Raw genomic sequence first — 10,469 nt, forward strand, 5'->3', positions numbered from 1 at the left:
ACAGAGGCCCCATTAGGATACGCAGGTCCTACTTGGCTGATACCCAGCTGTGCATGCTTTTGCAGCTCCCATTTGCAGTATTGTGATTTACTGCTGTCAACTCAATAAATAGTCTCTCGGGTCTTGTTTTGGCTGAGATTATGCAGGCAAGCTTTGCATTCAGTGTGAATTGTTAGCCATCACAGCGTGTAACCAAAGAAGGAAAGCTTACAAACTCCATGATTGAAATAAAAAAAGTGTGTTACCTCTGACTTGGGCTCCAGCTATTCATTGTTTTAGTAATCGAGTAATTTATCAATTAGTTTGTTTGGTTAATCTAGTAATTGGATAAAACACTTTATAGCCTTAATGAATATTTTAGGGAAAATAGTTGAAATAAAGATTTTTCTCCTTGCCATAACCTTCATTGCCGTTATTTACCTTATTTTACGTTTGATTTACTTTTTTCTTTTTTCTTATTTAACTTGTTTACCTTTTATTTACAGTGATGTTGCTAGGTATGCGTCCTGCGTCCCTGATGCAATAACACCTGGAAGGTCGCACTAAACTCTTATGTCCGCGTGTCCCGGGGACGCACATAATTTTCCCCATGAAAAACGATACATTGTGAACATTAAACAACTGGTGTTTAATCACAGTAAGTGGCAAAAGAAACTTTGTTGTTAGCAGCCCGGACAAGCGCTGTTTCAAGGGCACCCACTCACTTCACCACCTGTGGGTCCCGGGGATTCACTACATTGAAAACCTATCAACGTCATTGATTTACATTTGATCTTCCATTTACCCTTTACAGAACTTTACCATTTATTTAACTTGTTTTACCTTTGTTTACCTTCTTTTGCCTTCTTGTGACCTTATTTTAACCTTTTACCTTTACTTTCTTTGACCTTTTTTTCACCGTTTGCATTCTATTATCTTCTTTTACCTTTTGTTGACTTTCTATATAACTTTTTTAACCTTATTTTACCTTTTATTCACATGCACCTTTTATTTACCATTTACATTCTTTTATCTTTTATTTAACTATTTTACCTTTCATTTACCTTCTAATTACCTTATTTTACCTTTTAATTTGTAACTTTTTTTTACCTCTTATTTAAATTTGTAATTCTATTTACCCTTTAAATTATTTTACCATCTCTCTGACTCTAGTGTACCTTCTATTTACCTTTTGTATAGCCTTATATTTAAGTATTTATATTTTACTTAATTTAACCGTTACTTTATTTTACCTGCTATCCACCCTTTGAATAATTTTACCACCTATTTAACTTGTTTTACCTTCTTTTGCCTTCTACTGGCCTTAAGTTAACCTTTTACCATTACTTTCTTTGACCTTCTGTTTCCCCTTTACATTCGTTTACCTTCTACTTACCTTATTTACCTTTAATGTACTTTCTATTGTATTTTTTAAACCTTATTTTACCTTCGTATTTACATGTTACCTTCTCTATACAATTTACATTCTTTTACGTTCTATTTAACTTGTTTTGCCATTTATTTACCTTGTAATGACTTTATATTACCTTTTAATTAACTTTTTTTGACCTGTTACATTCTATTCACCCTTTAGATTGTTTTACCATCTTTTTTTTACCCTTGTTTACTTTATATTTACCAATTGTATAGCTTTATATTGACCTTATTTTAACCTTTACTTTATTTTACCTTCTATTTACCCTTTAAATAATTTTACCATTTATTTATCTTGTTTTTGCCTTTGTTTTGTTTATTTTGCCTTCTATTATCATCATTTTAACCTTTGCCTTTACTGTCTTTTACCTTTTATTAACCCTTTACAATCTTTTACCTTCTAATTACCTTTGTTTACCTATTATTTAATTTTTTAACCTTATTTTACCGTTTTATTCACATGTTACATTATATTTACCATATGCAATCTTTTACCTTCTATCCAACTTGTTTTACCTTTTATTTACCTTCTAATTACCTTATTTTACATCATTTGTAACTTTTTATTTAAATTTTATCTTCCATTTACCCATTAGATTCTTTCACCATCCTTTTGTTTATCTTTGTTTACCTTCTATTTACCCTTTTATATAGCATTCTATTGACCTTCTTTTAACATTTACTTTATTTTACATTCTATTTACCCTTTGCCTTCCTTTACTATCGTTTACCTTCTTTTATGCGGTCAATTTTTATGTTACACTCATTAAAGGCCTACTGAAACCCACTACTACCGACCACGCAGTCTGATAGTTTATATATCAATGATGAAATCTTAACATTGCAACAGATGCCAATTTTTGGTTTACTAAATTACAATTTTAAATTTCCCGCGGAGTTTCTTGTTGAAAACGTGGCAGAATAATGACGCTTGTGTTGACGCATGTTTGTGACGTTATTGTTTGGAGCGAACATTTCAGGCCAGCACCACGCACGGCTAAAAGTCGTCTCTTTTCATTGCATAATTACACAGTATTTTGGACATCTGTGTTGCTGAATCTTTTGCAATTTGTTCAGTTAATAATGGAGACGTCAAATAAGAATGCTGTTTGTGGAAAGCGGTGGATTGCAGCTGCCTTTAGCAAAACAAACAGCTGGTGTTTCTTTGTTTGTTGTGAATTTTAACACAGAGCGGTCAAGCGAACATATTTCTCTACGTTAAGCAGAAAGTTTTTGGATGGGAAAATTGTGATATTAAGTCGGCTCTTGCCGGGGACTTCAGTGGATTATGGGACTTCCTACTGCAGCTCAAAAAGGCAGCTGTGATCTTGGCTCCTCGGCTTCTCTGAGAGACACTGGCGTTCCCCGCAGCCATCCGACTTTCAAGTATGACTTTACAATCTCACTAAAACACTATTAAAACAATAAGCAGATAAGGGATCTTCCAGAATTATCCTAGTAACCGTGTCTAATCACATCTAAAACGCCGCCTTCCGCCGCCTGGAGCCATCACCTTTTTTTTTTTTTTTCTTCTAGTACTTCACTCTAAACATCCTCATCCACGAATCTTTCATCCTCGCTCAAATTAATGTGGATACTGTCGCTTTTTCGGTCCGAATAACTCTAGCTACTGCTGGCTATGATTGTAAACAATGTGAGTATGTGAGAAGCCCTACAACCCGTGACGTCACGCGCACATTGTCTGCTACTTCCGGTAAAGGCAACGCTTTTTTATTAGCGACCAAAAGTTGCGAACTTTATCGTCGATGTTCTCTACTAAATCCTTTCAGCAAAAATATGGCAATATCGCGAAATGATCAAGTATGACACATAGAATGGACCTGCTATCCCCGTTTAAATAAGAAAATCTCATTTCAGTAGGCCTTTAAACTATTAACCGAAGAAACAGAATATAAATTACAGCTTTTTTCTAATTGAATGAATCAATTTAGTTGAGTAATTGTTGCAGCCCTACCTGTGGCCGTCACCTGCACACAATTCCATAATAGAGTTTGTCTTGCTAATTGTATGGCCATCTTTTCACAAAAAATTCTGGGTAATGTAGGACATCAGTGTTTCAAAATATGAGATCTCTTTTCCGCTTGTCTCATTTGCAAAACAGCCGGTGAAATCAATTCACTAACTGGAGTCTGAGCAGGTTATTCTTATCCTCCAAATGTAGTTGACTCTAAATTACACTGTAATCATGTGTGTATGTTGTTTTTTAGTCGTAGTCTTTCATTTGCCCTTATAAGTTCAAGTGTTTAACACTTTCCCCTTCTCGCCTCTGCTGAAGCATGTGTCAACATAGCTAATGTCTTGTGTTTTGTTGAAATACGTCATCTTCTCAACTTGCACTAAGTGGCCTCACGCCGGTGCTCTTTGAAATATGGGAAGCTGTGTTCTTGCCTCATGTAACCGTTGTAAAGAAGGAGATAATAGTGGGTACAAGCCAGCAAGTTGTCTTTTTGCATAAGCCGTTTATTTACCCATGTTGTTGCTGAAGAATAGCAGCAAGGTGTTCCGTACTAACTTAGGGGCTATGGTGTCAGAACAAGACAAAAACCAGACTGACTGCATATGGAATAATGAGAACCAGGCGTCCAGCTGCCTTGTGGTTGCTGCAGGTGTTGATGAGTGCTAATGGTTTGTCCGCACAGTACGTGCACGCCTCATGTCGTCAGAAGATGCCTGTTTTTTATTCCAACACATCTGTATAAGCTATGTTTGCATTTGCTGTGTCTCTTGTCTTTAAGCAATGTTTCTACATAAATGGACTGCAGAAGAATTCGTTCTACTACCCCTGGGAAAAAAAATGCAATTGTCAGACTTGGAAGATGTTTATTTACTTGTTTAGTGTTATAGGAAACAAGCAGATAACAGACATGACAAAAAACTATACTTCCTGGCTTTAAGAAACAAAAAAAGAAGTAAAATTGTGGAAGTCGGTAACCGTCTCATTTTTAGATCAAGTAGAGTGAAAATGTTATTGAATCGCTCAAATCTGAGGAAAAAATTATGGAATCATGAAAAACCAACGTTTATTTTGTGGCACCACCTCTGACTTTAATAAGAGCTTGCAGTCTCTGAGGAAGGGCTAGGCGATATGGGAAAAAAAGTATGTCTCTATATATTTTTACTTAACTCGATATATTTTTCGTTGAAAGTATACAAATAAAGATTGTGATTTTTGAACGATATTCAGTGAAATTGTAGTGAATGACAACTGTACTGTAAACAGTTATTGGCACTTTTATTAACCCAGTTAGTCAAGATGGGTATTAACAGCACAGAAAATAAACTGTAAATAGTACAGAATTACATAACATAAATAAAATGGAAAAATATTCTTTCTACGTAAAATAAATAACATAGCTGTGCAAATTATACAAAATGCATCAAAGTCGGATAAAAAAATAAATTTGCCGGCAGGCACTTCCTGGTTCGAAGACCTGCCCTATCTTGCCTCTGATTGGCCTGTCCCTAACCAATCGTGACTCATCATAGTTAACAACCATGGATTGTCTCACACTGCAAGTATGTCTTCGAAGTAGGAAGGGGAGGGGTTTAGTAGCCCATGGAGGGGCAGAACAAGGAACACAACAAATAAGCAGCGTTTTGTAATTTTAACATGAAATAAATTCAATCGATACCAGTTTATTTTCTTAATTCATATCTTGTTTAAAAATATATTGATATATCTTACAAACTCGATATATGGCCCAGCTCTACTCTGAGGCAAACGGAACTTTTCATCAATTTTAGTCCAACATTTGCTGTTGTCAGATCAGTTTAGCAGGCTGGAGTCTTTGCCATGTATCATTTTCTTCAATTTCCACCACACATTTTACATTAGATTGAGATGACTCACCTTGTATATCTTTTTTGGAGGAAACTTTTTATTTTACACTTTTGCTGTATGGCAAGATGCATTATCATGTAGAAAATGATTTCATTATCCCCAGACCTCCTTCCCATGGATGAATAAGAGACACATTGTAAACGTGTGCATTTATTGAAGATGTAATGACAGCCATCAATATCTGACGATGTCTGCTGACTCCATCTGTTTACCACGGGTTGCAGGAGTTCTGTGTATTGTCATCCTCACATGGAATTGTGTACTTTTTTTTTTAAAGAATAAGTATTTATTTTGAGTAATATTATTGCAATTAATTGTTCTTTCAAAAATATGTTGAACTTCTTTCTGAATGTTACTAACTGCTTTTCAATGGCAGCATTGGGTTTGGCAGAATACCCTGAGGTAGTGCGATCGTGAATGTATCTCACGATGTTGTTCTTGAGCGCTCCAACTAGAAGTTGAGACTGACTGCACGCCCACATTAGTCCACGCGTGCTTGGGTCCACTTCACACCCAAAGCATAGCACGTTTGGCCGGTGAGACCGCACTGGTCCGTGACCAAGCACGGCACACTAGCCTGCCTTTGACATGATTCTAAAACTAACTTTTTTAATCTAAAATCAGCTCAGAAAACACTTGGCTCTCCAAGTACCACCATAATGACCAACATTAAAATTCAGTAGCGTTGTAGGCCTAAATATTCATTAAAACAAGGCAGAGGTTTTATTTTACAAATATATTAAATATTTTTGGCCACTGTAGCATTAAACAGTTTAATCAGTAGCACTGTGTTTAAATATTTAATTAAGTGATTTTTTTGGTATACTCCTAGATCCGAGGTGTCAAACTCATTTTAGCCCAGGGGCTGCATGGAGCAAAATCTGTGTAAACGCGGAGCTGGACTATTAAAATCATGGCATTAAAACAAAAAAAAAAATAAGACAAGTTCAGATTGTTTTATTTGTCTTACTTTGTCCTGAATAGATTACAGTAAAAATATAGAAAAAAATACCGGCAGCGGTAAAGTTTAGATCCATGTAGGAAAGAAGAACTAAATAAATTTACAGATGCATAAAAATGTGTTTTTATTTGTATTTTTTTTTAAAGAATTAAGTAATGTTTATGACAACCTTTTTCCAAAGTACAATATAGAATGTGGGATATAACAGGATAATGCATACATTTATCATTTGTTTTCAAAACGGTTACAAAAAAGTGGGACCCTAAAGATTTACTGTGGGATCCCATTTTTAGGACTTGACGGGTTCCCTGGGGCTTCACGGTGGCAGAGGGGTTAGTGCGTCTGCCTCACAATACGAAGTTCCTGGGTTCAAATCCAGGCTCGGGATCTTTCTGTGTGGAGTTTGCATGTTCTCCCCGTGAATGCGTGGGTTCCCTCCGGGTACTCCGGCTTCCTCCCACTTCCAAAGACATGCACCTGGGGATAGGTTGATTGGCAACACTAAATTGGCCCTAGTGTGTGAATGTGAGTGTGAATGTTGTCTGTCTATCTGTGTTGGCCCTGCGATAAGGTGGCGACTTGTCCAGGGTGTACCCTGCCTTCCGCCCGATTGTAGCTGAGATAGGCGCCAGCGCCCCCCGCGACCCCGAAAGGGAATAAGCGGTAGAAAATGGATGGATGGATGGGTTCCCTGGGACTCCATTTTGAAAATTCCTAGTGCCAACACTGATGGAGTATTGGGGAGTGCAAAACAGCAGGAAGCGGCTGAGGCCTGCGGTACGGTTCTAATACTAATCAAATATCGTCCCAGGGGCAAAGAGATCCGGCCCGCGGGCCTTGACTTTAACACCCCTGTACCCCTGGGAGCCTGTACCCAAGTTTGAGACATTTAATGCAGGCTAGAGATGCGTGGATAGGCAATTATGTCATCCGCAACCGCATCACTAAAGTCGTCATCCACCCGAACCAACATTTCATCAAAGCCACACCCGTCCGCCACCTGCCCGTTGTTATATATCTAATATAGACGATGCAAGGCATTAGTGAGGTTAGAAAGTGTAACTCCCTCCAAATAGCACAGACACAATGGCTCTCTTGAACTGATTTATTTGAAGGCTTACTTTACCTTCACATTCACCGTGAAAACTGTAATAAATAAAGCACGTTACAAACGTAAAAATAATAACATGTACAGCATGTGGATCAAACATTTTACCAAATAAAATACAAACAAATACCTAAATGGCCTGCATGCTTCTTTTAGGAGAAAATTGTGATCTTCTGGCTCTTATAGCCCAAACGTTTAAAGTCCTTGTAACACTTTTTAGTCTTTTGCCCTTCTCATTACATCAAAAAAAAAGTGTACTCATAGCCGGAAGTAGCTTCCTTACATCCGTCAACGGACCAAACGAGACACTTCAAAATAAAAGTATGCCCACACACTGTTTCAAATAGTGCTGCTTGTTTTTCGTATGTGGGTAACAACATTTAACTATTTATAAATGGTTGATTTCTATAGGCTAGTAAGGTAAAGTGTTGTACCTGACAAGTGTGGGCTACCTTGCATCTGCAGCCTTCATCAGAGGTGTCACTTGATGTTAGCGTGACGTTGTCTGTGACGTGTTACATGGATTGCACCATCAAGAGTTGTCAGGTACAACACTTTACCTACTAGCCTATATAAATCAACCATTTATAAATACACGTCAGTAGGCTAAATGAACCTCTTCAACATAACATTTAACTATGTATAATGTAGCGGCTGGCTACGGGGTGTTAGCCAATGACTTTGGCTGGGGGCGGGACTTCCGGGAGAGATAGGGAAGTGACGTTGTGAACAGGAAGTGAGAGTTCGAGTTGTCCCGGTAAAAGCGTTAGAGACATGAGAGCTGTTGTGTGGTTGTATTACATCTTGTGCAATAAAGACAAGACAAACGAAGAAGTTGTATGAGCCTACATTCCTGGGATTATTACAATATATATTTCCGAATTGGTTCAACCGCCACCCGCCCGAATCTATTTAAAATCTATTTTTTCGTCATGTCACCCGCCCGACCCGCGGTTTATCCGCGGACTCCGCGGTTGTGACCGCAAACCGCGCATCTCTAATGCAGGTACTCATTCACTCTTGTAATGTAGCCAAGTCATAAGATGACATTAATCACAAGGTATTCTCTATGATTGACACAAACCCAGCACATACTTAGTCTAAATATGCCCTAAATCAACAATTATTGTGTGAATTAAAATGTTTCACACTGGTAGGGATGGATTATTTCACATTTGAACCAATATGATACCAACTCATGGTACCTGGGAATTGATATCAGTACCTAACAATACACATTGTGTTCATTTAATAATAAAAATATTTTTTTAATGTAACATTTAACACCGAGTTGATGATAATTGTACTGTCCAGTTTTTCTAGCTTGATTTCTTACACTTCTTAGTCTCATTTGCAAGTATACAATCATTTCAGTTAGTCCTAGTTGTGTTACTGTGTCGTCTTTTGCCATTACATTGAATGTGCCAGTATTCTCTTTTGTTGAGTCCAAAACGTTTATACTATAAGTATTGTATGCATCACACACTAGCTGTGCATCTTAGTTGGGAGTAGTTAGACATGATCTACAATTAAATTTGTCGCCAACAAAATATTTGTCAACACAGTCGTGACATCATCACTCGTGTTTCTCCGAAGGGACACGAGTCAGCCCTGCCACTCGCATCAACATACCGTTTTAAGTGTTGGTTTTGCACTTTTCCTGTCCTCACTATTAAATAGAAAAACATTTATTAGTTATTACAATTTTTGGAACAGCCTAATGAGGAGCGTAATTCCAGTACAAATAAAAATTTATGAAAAAATGTCATCAATTTAAAAGCTGATGGCTAATTTAAAGCCACTGAACATGTGTATGCTTTATTATCCGACTCGGCCTAGTTTTCATTAACACATTTGAAGGGGTTGAAATGGCCATGTAAAGTCGTCAATGCTAATCTGTAGCATGTATATGGCATATCCAATTGAAATTAGCATTGAGCTAGCGTGAAAATGGAGGCTTACTTTTGAGGGTTTTCTATCAGGCAGGCTTGCTTTGTTAGCATGGACAATTGCAACGTTACTTAAAGCAATGTTTTTCAACCACTATGCTGTGAGATTCAGTCTAACGTGGCGTCAGAGATGTCATTTCACCTATTTGGGTTAAAAATATTTTTTGCAAACCGGTAATTATAATCCGCAAATAACGTGCGGTTGAGTGTCTGTGCTGTCTAGAGCGCGGCAGAGTAACTGTGTAAGACTATTCCATATCTGTAGGTGGCAGCAGGTAGCTAATTGCTTTTTTTTGATTGATTCATTGAAACTTTTATTAGTAGATTGCACAGTTCAGTACATATTCAGTACAATTGACCACTAAAACTGAGTATGGGTTGAAAAGGATTTGCAAATCATTGTATTCCGTTTATATTAACATCCAACACAATTTCCCAACTCATATGGAAATGGGGTTTGTATGTCAAAAGGCTGCACAAGCCACAACAACATCCTTGGCTCAGATACCAAATATCAATAACTATGATTTAAAATGTTCCTATCATTACACCCCTATATAGATTATTGGTGGAGTTGGATTTCATGCAAAACTGGTAGGCCTATTCTTGCAGGACTGCAATCTATTTGTGGTGTTGCAAGCTAAAAGGCATCATTGTCTAATTTGCATAATTGACCATGACGCGTGTGCATGTAATCGTAGTGAACTCTGTCAGGGAGAGGGATAACTTTGTGGGAAATGTAAAGGTACAAGAAAAGCAAAAAATAAATTACTAATATTTTCCCGTCACTGAACAATCGAGAGCAATCAACCGCAGCATCTGTTGCTCGTTGAGAAGAGTGATCCGTGCTTTTATGTCAGTCTCAAAAAATGTTACTTAGCACTTTTTTAATGCAGCAGTTGTTAATGAGCTATTGCTTTGAGACCCCTGCTCTTGAATGCAGCAAAGACTCGCTAAATTGGCACTACTAATTTCTCCTGCTATGTTTTCTTATTCTCTGGCAGACCATGTGTTTATGAGATGGGTCAAAAAGCCCACTTAGTGCCGGATCTATTTTTGTGCTCTATCTTTGACAATTATTGATTATGAACAATAATTCAATACAATTGACAATTAGTTTATGGATTATTGCACCCATTCCTATTCACGAGTGTCTACAAACGTACCAAGTCAACA

General features: G+C 37.4%; 1 protein-coding gene across 1 annotated transcript in view; it reads left to right on the top strand.

Annotated features, from left to right (window-relative positions):
* LOC133556159 (rho GDP-dissociation inhibitor 1-like) overlaps positions 1-10,469 on the top strand; it is a 35,653-nt gene that overhangs the window by 15,578 nt on the left and 9,606 nt on the right. The window lies entirely within an intron of this gene.

Source organism: Nerophis ophidion, linkage group LG07 (genome assembly GCF_033978795.1).
Source record: "Nerophis ophidion isolate RoL-2023_Sa linkage group LG07, RoL_Noph_v1.0, whole genome shotgun sequence".
Taxonomy (NCBI): Eukaryota; Metazoa; Chordata; class Actinopteri; order Syngnathiformes; family Syngnathidae; genus Nerophis; species Nerophis ophidion.